Here is an 18,809-nt window from a genome sequence, read left to right as displayed (position 1 = left end):
TCTTTCTTTCCTTCTTTCCTTCTTTCTTTCCTTCTTTCTTTCTTTCTTTCTTTCTTTCTTTCTTTCTTTCTTTCTTTTCTTTCTTTTCTTTCTTTTCTTTCTTTCTTTCTTCCTCCCCTGTGAATGGTTCAGAGTGAGTTGAAGATGCAGTGAGAGTCAGCTTGATCACACTGCCCCAGTACATGCTTGCATTTGTTGATTTAAGAAAAACAAGTTATACTGATGGGGTTCGTGGTTCCTCTGATTGCCAGAAGATTGAATGACACCAGTTGAAATCAGACTAGCAATTGAAGTCCAATGTTTTCTGCAGGTGTCTTTGTAATAAATAAATAAATAAATAATCAAAAGAAACTGTGTGAATCATTAGCAGCCTTTGTCTTGTGATTTCTTGCAATTTATTTTACTGAAATTAAAATTTATTGGAACACCACTGCAAGTAATTTCATTGTTTTCCTCCTGGACTGGTTACTAGAATCTGCACCTCAACTCCAAGTTACCCTGTAGCCTGTAGCATTTTGGAAGAAAATCCTGGAAAGTCTGTTAAACCAAGAGTGACTAAATACTGATGATGTGCTTTATTTTCTTTAATCTCTCTTTAACTTTAGTTCCTACATGCCAATTAAATTTGTAACTCATAACTTGGACAATACACACCAGACACCCTTACACTGGTGTGCAGTCAGAGAACTGTGAGGAGGCATCCTCAGCTCCTTCGGGCGTGCAGGTGTGTTGGGCAAAGCCAAGCTTCTCCTGCTTGGCATGCACTGGGCAGTCCCCAGCAGCAGGGGCACATGCTGCCCTCAGGGCCTGCTGAAAGTTCCCCAGGACCATGTGTGGTATTAGTACGGGGACGCCCATGGCAAACAGCATGCCCAGGAAGGGGGACTTGTACTTCTGCGCATACCTATAAAAACAGTGCGCTCAACTGAACACGCTCTATCTAAAATCAATTTTTCCTTACACTCTGCAAACTCAATGGAAGTCAAGTTAAGCCCATCTGTTTCAAAACCTGACTAATGTTGCTTCCACTTTCCATAACATGAGTTCATCCCCCTCTCCCTTGAATAGGAACACATCAGCCCTGGAGTTTGATTAGTGGTAATCAGAAAACATCCACTCTTGGAGGTAGGCAGTGGGAGGCTTTTCCATTAAAATGGATTTTAAGAACAATATGTCCCTCTGTCAGAAGGACAAATGCATCTTTTGAGGAATATGAGCTATAAAATCCACTTCAGTTTTTCTTCCAGGTTAGTAATGCTATCAGAAAATGAGGTCTCTTAATTGCAGAAGGTATTCATTTCTACTCTTTGGAACTAAATATATTCAATGTCACTAAAGAAATACTGGAGAGCTTTTTGTAGGGAGAGTGGTAGTACTGCCAGTGACTACCAGAAGTCCATAAACAGGTCTCTTTATTCCTGCTAGCATGCCCAAAAAGCATCAGTGAATTGGTAGTCTTGAATAAGCCTCAGGTAGACTGAATGGCCTTTGGTTGATGCTTTGCTGCGGTACTGGTTCTTTTCAACATGCATGAGCTGGGGAAATCTACCCTGAAGGCAAATCTGGACAGCGAACTAAAGGTGTGCTGGTAACTGGGGCTGACTTAGGCACATCAGTGCCAGCCTGGCAGAATAACACAGCCCTCCCAACCTGCTGATTCCCAGGGATGGTGACCTGATGTGCTTGGGGTGCAGGAGCATACAGGGAAACATGCTGTCTGCCCGGGGGCACACCTGTAGGGAGCCAGGGGGGGCTGGCAGCTCTGAAACACCCTTTCCATTTCCTGGCACACAGGAACCCTGATCAGGGCTGAACCCAAAATGTTGCATTGACACCAGGTGGGAAATGGGCACACCAGCAGGGCAGCTGCAGTGAGGATAAACCTGTGCTGAATGTGTGAGAGCCCACTGGCCTCCCAGCTGGGAAACTGTGCTGGGACTCAGCTCAGCCCAGTTTGGGTTTAAAACACAGCTTCAGGGGCTGTGGTGTGGGCAGCCATACCTGGCACAGAAGCAACCCAAAAAATACTGAAACAGGACAGCGCATGGAGTAGTAGGATGATTATTTCTTCTCATTATTAGCAGTGCCTAACCGAGGTAACTGATTTTTATTCATTCTGCCTCCAAGTTTCTGCTATCTTTAATGCTTTTTGAAATACAAGTGTTAGAACAAAAATCCTCCCTGATAGCTTAGCTTTCTCACCTTCCAGTTAAATTCTAAGAATGTTCCTATTTCTCATTTGTCAAGTTCCCACTAAAGCCAGGGGAAGGAAAGGTTTTGTATTCCTGTTACATCTAAATGTAAACTGTAAGCAGAATTATAAACATCTACAGACCTATTTCATATGCTATAAAAAGCTTAGAAAAGTACATCCGTGCACCTCTGTGTCCTTTTCATACTTTCACCTCTCTGCTTCTATTTCTCTAAATTGAAAGATAAAAATATTAATCTATTCATTGGGGCTCTTGGGAGGATTAATCAGTTAATATTTATGCTGCAAACTGGAATAAGTGCTGTTTCAGTGCTAAGCATCATTACTGTTCTCTTCCTCTTCAGCACATCATGTACATCCCAAGTAGATCAGATAAATACTGAAATTAACTGTCCTCAATGTAAGGGAAGTGAGAAATGTAACAACTGATAGATAGCCGCTAATTAAGTGTTTGCTGAGGGTGTTTTCTGTGTCTAACAAAACAGCCCACTAAGTTTTGCAGAATGGAATATATCTTTTTACTCATTTGAGCGAGTACTGTCTGTGGCAAAGAAGCTCTGAGAACATCTCTAAATTAAACATGCCGTGTGTTTCCATATGATTTGTGCTTTGCAAATACACATATGGTAAAACGCACAAGAAATGAGATTTGCAAAGAATCACTGAGGAGGTTTCCATAATTTAGAGTGCAAAACCTACCTGCTGCTTCAGTTTGATTCCTGTTTAACAAGGCCACTGTAGGAGGGAACAGTCATGGAGGGGCAGAGCAGCAGCTGGTCTGGAGCTCAGTGCTGGGAAACATCCCGTGCTGGAGGAGGAAAATCAGAAAGAAAAATTAAAATCAGAACAAAGACAAATTCCAGAACACACAACCCAGCGGATGCAGTGGGTGGAGGAGCAGGGGTGAGCAGTGGCACGCTCTGCTCAGTTGGGCAAGCTCTCTGCTTCCCCCACCTACACCAGCAGAAAACCAAGTTGTGCAGGATCCACGGTGTGCTTTTGCCCCCTGCTCCTATCAAAAAGGAGAGGCCAAGGAGCCCTTCAGGCTGTGCCTTCCCAGTGCAGGGGCAGCCACCATATTCCCTCTATCCCACCTTCATCTAAATGCTGACACCCTCCTTTTTTTTTTCCCTCAGTCACCACCAAAAATAAACCTTAATTGCTCCAACATCCCACGTGATTGTTTACCTCTCCACCCTGTCTATCTTTGCAATTTCTAGAGGGACTACGCACTATGTCCACAGTTTTTTTGAGGGGATTTAGATTTAGCCCCAGTATCATGAGTCTTTTCATTTGGTCCATCCCAAAGCATAGCTGGTGGTTGTGTTTCTACACCTCTCCAGAACATCTTGGGTTTGCTTTTGGGACAGCTTGCCATCACTTAGAAATTGTTCATGGTATAGCATGGGGTTATTAGCTGAGGCTGGCATGAATGGTGCAAGTACTTAAGCTGAAACAGCCTAACAGAAATAGGGTTTTCATACTGCATCACAGTCTGACAAACAATCGAAAAATTGCAGGGCAGTAATCACAGCCACTGCCTGCTCAACTGGGCATCAGCACCCAGCTGGGTATGGCAGCAAGGGTGCAAACGGAAACTGAATTTTGTGCAGATTTTTTTTTTTTTTTTGCAATTGAAATCCGTTTGGGGTAATAAAACACACATGAGACTCACGTCAGTCTATGAAACCTGATTTGCTTTTCTTTTCCAGAAACAACTTCCTAATAGCATTCTTCTGGACATGGCCTTCAGATGAGGAGAGGGGCCTTTTACTCCTGCTTATGCAGATAGCTGAAGCACTCTTCCATGGAAAACCCATACCCATTTAAGAAAGGGTTTATTTAAGGGACTAAGCCCCAGTAGCTGCGGGCCTGAATGGCTGAGTCCAATGAGTGAGCAGCTCCTCCCTGCATCTCTCTACATCACATGGGCTCCCGTCCCGCTCTTCCAACCTCCAGCTAAAGCTGCTTCTTTCCAGAGTGAATCTGCAGTGGATGACTTTGCAAAATGGCAATCCTGCTGGAATTTAGGGATTTGGCCTTTCAATTGTCCGAACTGAGGCCCTGTTTTACTGAGTAAAAGTGTTTTCGTTATTACAGTAGTAAAACCTAAATCTTCTATCACACACCTTGATCCTGTGGTCTTCGGTACTTGTGCTTCCTGGTATTAGTCAGTTCCTGAGAGGTAGTAACTTCCTCTGAGTAGTAACTTCCTCTGTCCCTACTGAGAAGAAATAATGGCAAACTCTCTGCTGTTTTAGTTCTGCATTTTTTTTTTAATGATGGCAATCATTTCACCCATTCAACCCATTGCTTGCAGTTCAAATGCCTCCCCACTGCTACACCAGTTTAGATGTACAGCTATGTACCAGAAACATCTCCCTCCTGATGCTGTGCAAATGTCTGATGTCTTTGTTGGAAAGCATTATGAGCAAGAAGGAGGTCAAATAGCAAAGGCAGCAGCAGCTTTCATGATGGGTAGTTCTGGATCTCTGCTTACCAACATCAGTACCAAGGGATATTTGTTTTATTTTTTTCTGCTGATTTCAGTACTGTAAGATTGCTATAGTATGCTTGCCAAAGCGTGAGATGATCTGCATTACATATCTTCCATAAACACTTGTGGGAACTGTGAGAGATGGACAAAATCTTAATACACCTCTTTGCTTTTCAGTGTTTCTCTACCGTTAACAGTAAGCACATTGCAGTACTGCAATTTGGGATTCATCTTACCTACCTATAAATATCTGAAAGGCAGGCCTCTGCTCCAAGACAGCCATCTGGGTCCCTTCCAGCAGCACATGACAGGAACACATGTTGTTACAGGGTAAAATATCTCTCTTGGGCCAAGATGAATTGCTGTGTGCCGAGTACTGTCTTCTTCCATTGGTCAGAGAAGTGTGGATGAATAGCTGAAACTGTGTAATTAATTTTTAGATAGTTAAAATAAGGTGAGACAAATCTAGTCTTTGCTGCTGTACCTGTTTTGCTTTGCTTTCTAAAGATCTGCTTGGTTTTTACAAAACATGAGCAAGTTTCTTGCTTTCAGGACAAAGACACTAAGATTAAAAATAAACTTCCTCCACTGGCACACTGTTTTCTTCCCTAGCCATCTACTACTGTTTTTCCCCCTCCTTCCTGCAAAGTACTAGGTTGTGGGCACTCTGAGATAGTGGCTGCATTGAAATGAACCTTTGCAAGGGTTCAAGACAGAAATTCTGAATTCAGCAATCTTGTTTGAAATGAATAGTGAATCATGCACAGACACGCTGCTGAAGAGTTTACATTTGTCTATTCATTGCCCTTCCTCAATTACCAGCATGAAAAAACATCTTCTGTTCCACCAGTCCACACTGCAGGGAGCCAATGTACAACTTGTGTTGGGCTGTTTTGCCCTTGACTGGCTTTTGCTTTTAATGAGAGAAGCGTATGCAAAATCCTATTCTTATCTAGTGCTCTAGTTAGCAATCCTTAACTAAAACTGCAAAGAAGAAGGAGGCCCTATCAACTGACAATATTACTATCAATTATACCATAAAGAAGAAAAAAAAATAGACTTCTAAAAATAAGAGACTAATTGTAGCAGTAGATGTTACCTGCAATTAATTTGCAGGTCTCTCAAAGGAACCCAGAATGGAAAGCCATATGTTACAGTCAACACCTGGTGCTGGAAAAACATTGCCCTTTACACTTGCTGTATTTTAACTATTTTGCTTGTACAGCAGGGTTTGGGTTGGGGAGATTTTTTTTTTTTTTTTTTATTTTGTTAATTAGCTTAAAATAAACTTAAAATTAGCCTAGTTCATATTTTTAAAATCTTATTTTTCTTATTAAAATCTTATTTTAAAATCTTATTTTTCTTTTAACCTAGAGTATTGTAATCTGATTTTTCTTTTTAACCTAGAGTATTGCATGATCTCAGCTTACTTTCTCACTTGTATTTTTATCTTTCTGGCTGAAGGGAGCAGGGGAGCACACAAGGAGGGGACAAGCGCATTTGCATGCCAGGGTCATTCTCTGCTGGAGAGCAGTGACAATCAAAACTGCTCAAGTGTTTTACTGGCTCCTTGGTGAACACCGTGATTTTTAGAAGTACTCCAAGAGGAACTACAGGAAATTAAAAGAATACTGAGGCTGCAAGCTCCACCAGGCAAACAGGTGGAAATGATTACAGAACTGGAATCAACAGGTCTCTGGACAACTGCGGTTGAGTTGGAGACTGTCGGTGTAGCTCTAGTAGAGGGAAGTCTCCTCTCAAGCCTCCTGTGCAAGCTCCTGGGAGACAAACCCTGGCAAAGCATTCAGCAGTCATCTTACCTGACCTTGTTATGAGTATGAAAAAATAGTCAAATGTGCTTTAAAATCAGGGAGGTGCACAGCAGGTAAGTGGTGCTAAAAACCAATGGGCTGTGGTGGAAGGGAAGGAGGACACACCGCCTGAGTGCTGTCACTGGTGCCTGGTGGCGTAAGTAGGAAGGTGGTAGGAGGTGGTAGGAAGGTGGTAGGAGGGCTCCCAGAAGAGCCTGGGAGCAGGACTGTGTAATGAAGTTACCACATGACATGATGAAACTATTAAAGGTCACTGAGATCATGCTAAAGAAACTGGAATACTAAACCTGCTTCTTAAACCTCTTAATGAGTTCTTAACTATCCCAGAATCACTGATGCTCACATGAATAAAAGAATGCTTTTGTTTCATAACAATAAATGCTTTGTTAGCTAGCCCCCACTTCTGTTCCCTGGTAATTTAAATTAATGACATTTATGTCTTTTCTTTAAAGAAATGGTTATTGCAGCTTTCCCATGGTGCCAAAAGAAAGAAGTCTATTGTTCTTCATGCTATTACAATTATTATTTTTTTTAAGTCTAAGTTGTTTTTTATTCACTGGAACAGGGAATATGAATAGCAAAAGTGAATTAAATTTGCATTGCATAAAATAAAGGCAAAACCACTCTTGTGGAGTCTTTACATACACTCGGCAAACATTTTTTAAATTCCCATATTCCCAAAACATTCTCACACACACTGAGGTTCGGCAGCTTGTTCAAAGGAAAATTTGCTTCATTATTATTTATACTGTTTGCCTACTGAAATGATAAGCTTTCTGCTCCTTCCAGGAAGATTCTGGGTAATCTGAAAGAATCAGAGTCACATATTATTTCCTGTGGATGTAATTCTCTAGTCATTAAATATTACAAGCTTTCTTTTTTGCCTTTCCCCCAGAAGATAAGATTTTGGTTTTTGCCCAGCATTACAAATGGTCACATTTCTAGCAAACGTTACAACAGCTCAGTCTTTACCTTTGGAGGTTTCTGTTTCAGCCCTGTAGGAGGACTGCACGTGCTCCATAATACCATCTGTCAGATACATTAAAATCCTGTGAATTAGGGCTAATTGTAAAAATTCAGGAATAAAGTAACCCACTGCCTGACCGCTCCTGCAATAATAGATACAGTATCTTACCCATCACTTGTGCTTCAATTTGTTTATTTTGATCTGATGATGGAAATGCTGACTGGAAATCACAGACAACCTAGAAAATGTAGGTGCCAAGAGCTGGTGGCGTGGTGTATTCAGGGCAGTAGCCAGAGAGCAGTTGTCAATGGTGTGTATGAGGCGAGGGCAGTACCCAAGCTTTACAGATGGAGGCCTTCTTTTGCAGTACTTGGGCTCATCAAAAGGGGATTTTCTCAGCTTTTTCTCAGAGAGATTATCTGAGTCGTTAGCTGTCTGGGAAGAGAAAAAAAAATGCTAGAATTTTGTTGAACAAATTGGATTTCGTGATCTATGTATCTGTATTGCTAATTAATTCACATTCCCAGCTGTCCTTCACATTACCTATGAATTTACCTCACTCAAATAATTCAGTATCTTTTAAAATTTGACTTGAATGAAGAAATCTTTTTCCTCATCTAACTCCAATTGTTTCTAATTTGGGAGTCAGAAATGCCTGAGCACATCACTAATATCCCTCAACACTCTTCAGTTTTCATTTAGCCACTGGAGAATACTTTGGTGGTTGAGTGTCGGTTTTTAATTACATGACTTTGTTGGAAAAGCTGCTTTATTTCAGTCCTCTACCCTTCTGAGCCACATAAACAGAACCAGAAATCTGATGTACAGACAACACACAACGTGTGTACAATGGCAGTTCACATACTTTTTTATCATTTAAAATCAGATGGCACCCAGATGTGCAGTATGCTGTTGTCCAAAGCGCTAAAACATTAGAATCATATTCTGGAATTGTGCTGAGGGAGTTACAATGCACTTTCTCTGATAATTGGTATGTATAAGTAGGTTAGGTTTCATTTAAAGAAAGCACCTAGCAAGATGAATTCTCACTCCAATTGCATCAATCACATTAAGCAAGATTTTTAATTACATCCAGGTATCTGGAGGTGCAGCAAATAGCCTACCTTGCAGGGTTGGAGAAGAAATATACTATGGTGTGTTTCATAAACCTCACTTCAGTTTTGTTAAGACTGGCCCATCTTGTTTCCCTTTCCCAGCTCTTTCCCTCAGCTTTTTTTGCCAGTGTTTCAGGCTGGCTGTAAGCCACATGGCCACAATAGCAGAGTCCTGAAGCTGAGCAAATGGAGATATCAGCACAGAGGCAGGGCTTTGCTAACCTATTGTTTGGAGATGGTACTTTCCTAGGAAGAACAGAGTGAGGTCATGTCTTTTCATAACAATGTGTAGGCAGACCTCTAGATATCAAGGTAAATTCAATTATTCCTGCAAATTGCTGGCACTTGGAGCAAAACAGAAATTAATAGCAAATCTGGCCTTAAAACTGTTTATGTGTTGTGCTATTCAGGACTCAGCAAATGTTCTCAGCCAGCAAACCCACTGGGAATCCACTTGTTCTGGCTATCAGGCCCAGGACCATAAATCATTGTAGTAGAAATAACTAGCAGTGAACAACATCAGCATGATTTAGCATTGTAGAGCTCTGCAGAGATGATACAGTTGCTAGAGGGATTAAACCCATTTTATGGGCTTTGGATTTGCACTGAGTCTTGGCAAACAGAAGCTGGGCCACCAACTACATGTTGAGGACTTCAGTGAAAACTTTAGTGAATGAAGTTAGTGGGAGCTCCCTGACACTTTCTTTTAACGTGCTGTGCTGATACAAGCCTTCGGCTACAGATTGTGCTTCTCTGGAGTCCCTGAAGAACAACACTCTGGAACATGCAAGCTCAATGGGAAACCACGTCGATTCTCATAAATCCTCTAGCTACACCTTCAGAAGAAAACATCCGTGCTGGTAGTACCCCTCAATATTTTCCAGTGCTGGTCTCACACTGGAAAGCACAAACAGAGCAGAAAACACCATCCATCTTTCCTAGCACCAGACAAGGATGAGATGTTTTCCACCTTATATGAGCAGCACAGCACCTTAGTAATTAGTAGTGTGGTGATTTCTCATTCTGCCAGCTCTAATGAACATTAGCAATGTTGAGGAATACTGCTGTGAATAGTCAAACACTGCTGTAGTTGTTTATCAAAGAGAATTTTCAATCTAGGTCAAACACGATGGGTTAAAAAAACAGTTTATCAAGTGGTATTGGGTAAAATAAAGGCCTTGCCGCAAAAACAAAACACAGGAAAGTTATTATGCATGCTGTTAACTTAAAGAATTTCATCTTTAAATGTCATTTAATATCTCTCTAAGGCGTTCTATTTTGGGACTCTTATGCCACAGAATTTGATCAGTTAGCATAATAACAATCGTATGTTAATACTGTAAACAGTTCTGTCCTGTATTTTTTTATCTTAAATCTATATTGACATCAGTGGCTTCACAGAAGTCCTTAGACAGGAATGTAACAGCACCACAGTGGATTAGCTCATGTGAAACCAAGCTGGTCATGTTTTCACGTGGATTAAGGCCTTTTCCCAGGTCCTGGTATTTTGCATTTTTGCCTACATGGATCTACCAGTTACAAATAAAAAGCAGTCCTAAAACAGCCCTGTCAATATGATCAGACTGTTTACAAAAATCATGAGGTTTTTAAATAGCTGTTTATGTCCTTGAGGTTTGGCAAGAAGGAAGACCCCAGCAGGCAGAATCTCAAGCCCTCCCCAAGGAAGAACACAGCAATAGCTGTTCTTTTCTAGTTTCCAGCAAAACATTTGTTATAAAGCTGGGAGTGAGGCCAGGTGTGGTCACAAACAAATTTGTGAAGGTGAAATACTTATTTGCTGAAAGTAATTGCTTCCTATTATGATTACCATAGCAATTAGTGTAATTCTCTAGAACACTCAGTAACATCTAATTTACTGGAGAAGAACAGCAAACAAATAACTCTGTCTGCTCTAGAAAACACATTAGTACCGAATCTGGTTTGCTACGTGGACAGCAGGGGAGCTGCATTGTCCTTAGCACTTCACTCTTGCTTTTAAATGCTTGGCTTAGCCAAAGTCGGAGTCAATTAGGTTGCTGTCCCTTAGCAACCACAGCTGGCTTCAGGAGCAAAGCACTTGGGAGCAGACAATGCCTGACTGCTAAACATCACCACTACAGCACACCCAGGACCACTCTTGCCTGCTTACAAGTGGGGAGACAGGAGCGCAGAAACAGAATCAAAAAATAAATGGGAAGGTTTGAATGAAAATACGATTACTGTAATTGTACATTTCCTGTAAGTTATGGAACTTTGGTACTTCAAAAGTGGTAGACACTTCTAACAGTGGTGACAAAAATATTATTCCTTTACGTAAAAGTACTTTGACTAACTCATTTTTCCCTGTCCTCAAGATACTCTAACTCATTGGATTTATAAACCCCCTCAATCTTCTGTCTACTCTGATAGCAAGCAGGAAGTCCTGGAGAAGGGAGTGGACCCACAGAGCCCAGAGCAGACATTCTGTCCTAGACCTTGATGCATACCCACAGCACAAATAATTAAATCCGTGCTAAGGGTTATTTGAGAAAATCAAGCGTATAAGACAGAAAAGTGACAAATTTTGAAGGATCCTTAGTTAAGATTCAGGGCCTAATTCTGATATTGTTTAAAGCTGTTTAAACCAGGGGCTCTGAAAGAACCAATGTACACCTGTGCATTAGAGCACAGCATCAGACATCTTCTGCTTACAGCTGTCAGCTGACAAAAGCACTCTTGAATCACAGATGCAGAGCAGAAGGCTCAGGGCCACACAGCACCGTCCAAGAGTGAGAGAAGTGTGTTTTCTCCTAGGAGTTTAAACACAGGTTTGAAAAACACTTCACATGTATTACTGGAACTCCCAGTGCAAGCTGAAGCCCAGTGTGGCTGGTCTCAGAGCAGTGACTGGTGAGGATAATTTTGCTCTGATATTCTAGCACCCAGCTAAACTGTTTCAATCTGGAAGATCAAATAGAGGTAGCTGAAAATACTTGTAGCCAACTATTTCTCGTTTCTTTTTGCAACTGGAAAATGCCATAGAAAACAGAAAATTAATTTGGCTGCCACATGCGACACTTTCCTGGTAGCCCTTAGGTATTTTGTTCAGCCCCAACACACACGAAAGAAAAATGCCTCAATGTATTCAGTGAGGATCCAATTCTCCACTTGTCACACATGGCAGCAAATCACACATGGCAGCAAAGCTCTGACTGGCAGGAGAGTGCTGCTGCTGCTGCCCGGGGAAGAGCAGTTCTCTCTTGCTACACCGTCTCATCTAATCCATCGCTCTACTGACCTGCTTATTGATCATCCCCTAGAGGTCCAGCTTTACAAACAGCATCTGCCAGGGATGCAGGTATGCCACAGAAATGGAGTCAACAGTTATGAAGTGGAATCTGCGGCTACAGGACATTGGCAGCTAAAGGGCAATTGCTTCCCCTGGGCATCTCAAAGCAGTAAACAGAAGATTGCAATCCACAGGAAAAGCCAGATTCCTTTCATCCTAATCGCAATATCACAAGTCTACATCTACCTGAATCCTCGCTGCCTCATTCTTAGCCTCTGACCAGCTATGTTCAAGGTTGCATACCAGCTGCGTACATTTTGTGTAAGTTTTTCTTCTCTGCTGCCCATCCAAAGGTGTCATACCAAGTTGCCCCGTACTGCTGTGGATCCTTCTCCATGCTAAAAGGGCTGTGCACTTCTATTAGTCATGGACCTGAGTGTCTTCTTACGGAACAAAGGATTTTGAACTGAAGGAAATGGCACAGGATCAACAAAGACAATGGAATAAGAAATACTTAGAGCCCTGTCTAATGACACTCATAGGTTTTAGAATATGATGTTCAGAGCTCCTGGGAACTGCAGTCATAGCAGAGGCAGTGAGGTGAGAAGTGATCATTTCAATGTAAACAAGGAAAGTTCTATGAAACTGCTAACACAGAGCTAGCAACTGCTTAGGGATTTGAGGCTTCTGTGTCTGAAGTTTTTGTGTTTTGAAAATGAAATTATAAGATCCAACAATATTCCTGGTATATAAGACACATATTAATTAAGTTCTATAGAGAAATTAGATGACATCTAAATTGCTTCCAGTAATATAATTGCACAATGAAACTACTGTATTTCCTTATGCTAAAATAAGAAATGATGATTATGGCAATGTTTTTGTTTTAATAAGATATATATATCATATTAAATCTACACTCCCGATTAGCACAAAATAATGGACAAACATTGCAAACTCAATTTATGCTTAACAATACTGTAACTGCTCCTCAATTGTCAGAGAAACATATGCTCCCTGGTTTTTCCCTTCCAGTTTCCTTCTTAAGCACGTGCAGCACTCCTGCCCCCCTCAAAATTTGTTCTGTAAAAGGCTGCTATGTGGCTTTGATACTGTGGGATCCTATTATTCCTAGTCATTAGACTTGAAAGTCTATTTGTTACCCAAATATTTGTTAAAATATTCACATCCCATATTGGTTTCAAGACTTACCTTGAATAAGCTTAGAAGAGCTTAGATTCTGAAAGTTACCTGGGATTAATACAGTGTTTTCCACTCAAACCCCACAGTCTTACATACTGACCTGAACATAGTGTTCCTGAAAGGGAAGGATAAATTGGAAAAATGTAAATGTTAGGGGAGGCATGAGCCAGAAAATAAAACACTAAGTACTTTCCCTGCATCATCTTATGCTGTGGGACTGGAAATCCATACAACCACTGTTCTATCTTGAAGAAAAAACAAGGAAAATTTTTTAAAAATTGAAAAGACTGGAAATAACTTTCCCCCACATCTTACCGTCACATTTCTATTGCTGTGTTAGACACCAGAAAAAGCACAGAAGTGGGTGCATATTTGGATTTTAATTTGCCATTAAAAATGAAGTCAGAAGGGAGTCACAAGGGTGACTAACGCAAGCATTGCTGAGAATGATAGTGTGAGCTGTGGAAGTTGCATATAGGTAACATGAAAGCAGCCTGCACTGAATACGTCTGCTACAGGGGTATATCCACATCCCCTCTGGAGCACTAAGCCCCATGTTCCTCAAGTGCAAAACCATTTTGTTTCTTGCCTGGTCCTTCTTTTTTTCTTTATGTGTTTTTTTTTGGCATTGCGCCTCACAGCTTTGTCCCAAAGCAGCCTGAACCAAGGGACTTTTTGCAAATTATGATAAAGCTGGACCTGGGCCCCTACTGCCCTTGACAGGACAGATCAATACAGCTTTACAGATTGTATCTCTGAGGTAAACGACCAGACAGACCAAGGACTAATGCCTCCAGCAGCCTTTCTGTTATCTCATGTCTGCTTTAGAAAGAGTCTTTTCCAACTCCATCCTTTCCCAATGTGCATGCTTGTTGCTTCTCTATTTCCCTTTTCCTCTTCCTGTATGTTACTGTGTGGAATTAGCAGTGGATGCTGAACACCATTCAGATGTAGCTCAATGATTTGCCAGGGAATCCTCTCTACAGGTGTTTGAATACCCCAAGGGCAACTTCCAGATTTAATTTAGTCTCATTATATCACTGAAATGGAGTTCTGCACTTTTATTATTCTCTGTCCTGGGATACTTTATGCTTCCTTTTGCTATTCCAAAAAGATATGGATGCAGATGCACAAAACATAACATTTTGTGACATTTTTATTTTTGGCTGGCTCATAATTAACAATTACTTGGCGAGTTAAATTATTATTCCACTTCCCTTGACTAACACTACAAAGTGACTGCTCAATGAAACAACTTAAAAAAAAAAACATTTTTTTTAAAGATATTGTAGTCTTCTGAGTAACTTGGAAAAATACATTATTGAAATGCTACTGCTGCCACCAAGGACTCTTCAGCTCCTCATATAACTTACTGTTGCCAAGTTGATAAATATGAAACACCACCTGTTGATAACCTGCAAGGAACATTATTTTCCTCAAGTGGAGCAAGCTCTCCAGTTAGGATGCATCGGAGGGACCTTTACAACAACTGCCACCCATTAGCTTGCTAATCAGCAGCAAAGTGAAGAGTCAGACCAAAAATCTCCATCCCAAAATTCATTAGAACTTGAAGGAAATTACTTGTTACCAGTAGGGCTGGCATACATTTACTGTTAACATTATGATCCTTTTTTTTTTTTTTTTTTTTTTTTCTCTCCACAGAATAGATGACATTTGTGAGAGGTATTTTCCATCCTGACTTGATGCTTTAAATTCATACGCGGAAGAAAGACTAGTAAGTGATAATGGTCGATCACATGAATGAAAATTGGAGTCAGAGGGGAAAAGGGTGTAACAATTAGGGATTTCCCCTGCCATCGCAGAACCCCAGCCCCATCTTCTTCTACCTCCCTTTCAACTCTCTGCACATCCCCCAGCCATTTTTTCAAATTGCTCTCACAGTAATTAACTCACTTTCACTCAGTTTTCCCATTAGTGACCTAGACTCCCTATCCCTCCCAGGTGACCTGATTACGCTATTTCCAAAAAATGTAGTTAACACACCTGAAAATGCTCCATGACTATCTGTCATACAGTTTGCCAGTGCTATTCTTCTCTGTAGGTCCTTGTTTGCTGTATACGTTCCCAATTATCTGCCTTCTAAGGTCTGCCAAGGCAGCGTGTGCATGTGAGTTGGCCAAACACTAGGTCACACCACTCAGGGGTTTATAGAGATGAAGTTTTCACATTCTCAGATTGAACTCTCAAATTTCTTACCTAGAAAGAAATCAACTGAGAAATGCAATTTGTGTATATTGTTTTTGTCTCTTACATGAAATGAATATCCTTCATGTGTTGGCTTAGGTGCGTTTACCTCCACATTTCCTCATCATGAATGCCGTGTAGGTGCAGGCAAAGCTATACAGGAGACAGCATGCTACTTCTTACTGACTGCTCTCTAAAGCTCCATCCTGGAAAGGGCTGAGTGCTCTCAAGTCTCCGTCTAATCAAAGAGAAGCGAACTCACTTAACACATTAGAGTCCAGGTCATATCTTACTGCTAAAAAATTACCCTGCTATAAAATTACCTTGAATGAAATCTGACATTCTTCATCTGTTAGCCAAAATTACAAAATATTGCTAGGATATGACTGAAACTCAAGAGCTGCTAGAGAGGAGTTTGGGTCTCATCCTGCCTGGTACTGAGTTCACAACCTGGTTCTTGTGGCATAAGAACTGGCTATTCCCAGCAGAGGTTACATATATTCTCTCAGTTCTAGCAGAAAAACGGACATTTCCATTCCATCTGTCTCCCCACACACACACTTTATTGTTGTCGTAAACACAGCCACGGTGTGCAGTCATTAGACTCTGAGACTTAGGACAGACAGGCTGGATTTTTCACGATACTGATACCAAACGAGTGTCACACTGCCCCAGCATCCTGCAGTGCTACTACAGCTTTCAAATAAGAGGTCATTAGAATCTCAGAGGATTGTACATTTCTTTCTTATTTTGCTCCTTTTTTCCTAGCCAATCCCACTGGAGGACCAGGGTCACTCATGACAAACCCCAAAGCCTATTACAGGGGGACATGGCATTTACTGGGAACTTCTCTATCCTGCAGAGTTACTTTTCAGCATATAGGACTCCCATCTCAAGCAAAACTCTCTCCTGGGACTAAACAACTGCAGCTGAGGCAGCATATTCTGCTCTGCTGGGAAGAGAGAGGCATGTGAAGGAGAAGAGAATGAATGTCTTCCTCTAACCCTTCTCCCCACAGAGTGGTGGTGCTATACAGGCCCTTACAGCCCTGGAGAGAGAAGAGGTGAGAATGAAAACTAAGGCACAGCAAGACCAATGCAGACCACATTGACAGCCCCAAAAAGTACATGCATCAACATACAGAGGTGTTTATAGTATACACATCTTTAAAATCACAGTCCTACCATGGTATTGTAACAGGCTTTGCCACCAACTTGTGTACAGGCTCAGTATGTTTAGAGGTAAAGATCTGTAGGACTTACTACTTGTGTACTTTACCTAGCTCTTCACAAGATTTAACCAGACCTCCCAACCTGTGCTTTCCCAGTTCCTGCTATCCCACTGAAATAGAGAAAATAAAGAAGATGAAATATACATAAATTACAAAATCTAATAACTTGTTCTTTAAAAGACCCATATTACTCAGTTGACCTCTACCTGTACTCATTAGAGTCAATAACCATAAGAATTGATTCCCCAGCTGTGGTTCAAACAGTTACTATTACTTTTAAATGATGTTTTACATTAATATCAAATGTATTGCTTGGAGTTACATAATGTCTCCCATTAGTTGTGGAGAGATTCTGAATTTCTTGCATTCCTCATAAATAAATCTACTTATTTTACTGGAAATATATCTGGCTTTTCATTCAGTATGAAGCACTCAGATCTGACCTCACATGCCATGAAAGGCACTGCATCATATCTCTCAGCATCATTAAAATAAGGTTTTTATATTTGCTCAAGAAAGTGAAGAAAAATGCTTCACATGCAATGCTTTCTTCACTATGGATTTTATTTTTATGTTTTAAGAATGGCAACATGCAAAATGAAGAAAATAACAAGTTCCTCTACCTATTTTAAAACTTAAATACAAGAATTGTGACTCTTTCCCTCCCCTCATTCTTTGCACCTAAAATACTTTAGAGCAAAACCAGCAACAGACTGAAGGGTGCGCAGCTGATCTATAAACCTCAGAAGGGATAAAAAATTTGGATTCTAAAACTTGGCTAATAAGTTACTCTGAGTCAATTTCCCCACCTATGCCCTTGTCTGTTCTCATTTCCCACAGGTAGTTACAGCATTGGCAATTTGAAGTATTGCATAAATAACTTGCTGGTATTCAGCATGTTGCTTTATTTCATCTCCTATAATTGAGTTGTGTTGGTTTGACATTTTGATTCAGCATTGTAGAAAGAGCAGACTCAATTTACTGAAATTTCTGTGGTTGATGCATTTAGGGAAAAACAACAATTCCATTTTGCAGTGCATTCATTATGGGAAAGGTACTTACCTGTTTGTTTGCAGAACCAGGTAGTTATCAGGAACAAGAGAAACACATCACCCTCCTCCCTGGGCTAAGCAACAACTTTGAGCACGGTGGTCCTGACCTAATGCCCGATTTCATTTTTTTTTTTTAATTTATTTATTTTCTCTGTTTTCCCTGAATGGAGTCCAGTCCTACCTCTATTTGAAAATTATTTGCAGAGCCATTTTGATACTCTCTTGGTCCTCACCTGAATATATAAAGGGTTTCCATCTGCTACACGCTGCCTGAAAGCAGAGGCAGAAATAATGGCAAAGGACCATGTAATTGCAAGGTGTTATCTGTGGAATCCAGATTATCGTATGAAATATGAGAACTGACAACATATTGCTTGTCTGTTGCATAGTATTTTCATCCTCTGTTTTCAACACAATACGATATTAACAGCTCTTTAACCATCTATTTAATGCCTGTAAACATTTGAAGTCTACTTATATTTTCTACTTATGTTTTTCCATAATATTTTAAACTAAACAAAAAGCTAGGAAAAGGACAAGTACATCTTCCATGTATACCTACTACGTCAGTATTCCTTAGAACTATAATCACATCTGAATTTATTTGACAAAATATTAAATTCCTTACCTGAAATTGAGAGAGATAAGATCTCTTTAAGCTTCAGGCTTATAGATGAAAACTTAAAAGCTTCTCATTTCTACCCTAGGAAGAAGCTGAATCTTTATACTTTTCCTGCCTCATGTGCTCCATAACTTGAAGGACTGAGTCATCTCGGGAATCTTGAGCATTTGCCATGTTAGGAAAAGTTAGGAAAACATTAGGAAAACAATTAAAACTGACATTACTTTCATTCAATAAACCTGTGACTTCTTGTTTTTAGTTCCATAATCTAGAAATTGCAAAGGCCAAAGTTTTCATTAATTATACCTAAATAAAGTGATTAATTATGAAAGTTGTTACAAACTTAACTGGTATTGTATTTTGGAACCATTACGTATTTTCTACTTAGACCAATATTAGAAGTTTAGAAGTGAACAGCCAGTTTTTAAAACTGAAATATGGAGGGAATGTCAGGGATGACAAAGGTAGACCACATTGGAGTGAGCTATTTCTACCAGTGTGACTTCAAAGAAAGATGCAGCCAGTCCCAGAACTACCAGTAGCATCCAGGCTGCCTGGTCCCAGGGAGATCAGTCGGAGGCTGCTGCTTGTGTTGCTCTGCTGAT

At 40.5% G+C, this 18,809-nt stretch overlaps 2 long non-coding RNA genes across 3 annotated transcripts in view; both read right to left on the bottom strand.

Moving 5' to 3' along the window:
- The window catches only part of LOC118171073, a 19,070-nt gene extending 11,376 nt beyond the window's left edge, over positions 1-7,694 (bottom strand). Inside the window, exons 1-2 of the long non-coding RNA XR_004753029.1 lie at positions 7,677-7,694; positions 2,912-3,020 (exon numbers count right to left, since the gene is read on the bottom strand). This is a non-coding gene — a long non-coding RNA (uncharacterized LOC118171073). The remainder of the gene's footprint in view (positions 1-2,911; positions 3,021-7,676) is intronic.
- A 1,803-nt stretch (positions 7,695-9,497) lies between these two features.
- LOC118171072 lies at positions 9,498-18,488 on the bottom strand. 2 transcript variants are annotated; one of them, XR_004753028.1, is made up of 3 exons: positions 18,211-18,488; positions 15,367-15,537; positions 9,498-13,209 (listed from the first exon to the last, which is right to left on the bottom strand). It is a non-coding gene; the product is annotated as an uncharacterized LOC118171072 (long non-coding RNA). The 2 variants fall into 2 exon arrangements; XR_004753027.1 differs by having other exon boundaries at positions 15,409-15,537.
- Positions 18,489-18,809: the final 321 nt, after the last annotated feature.

The sequence above is a fragment of the Oxyura jamaicensis genome, chromosome 8, assembly GCF_011077185.1.
Source record: "Oxyura jamaicensis isolate SHBP4307 breed ruddy duck chromosome 8, BPBGC_Ojam_1.0, whole genome shotgun sequence".
Taxonomy (NCBI): domain Eukaryota; kingdom Metazoa; phylum Chordata; class Aves; order Anseriformes; family Anatidae; genus Oxyura; species Oxyura jamaicensis.
This window is presented reverse-complemented; position numbering and strand designations above follow the sequence as displayed.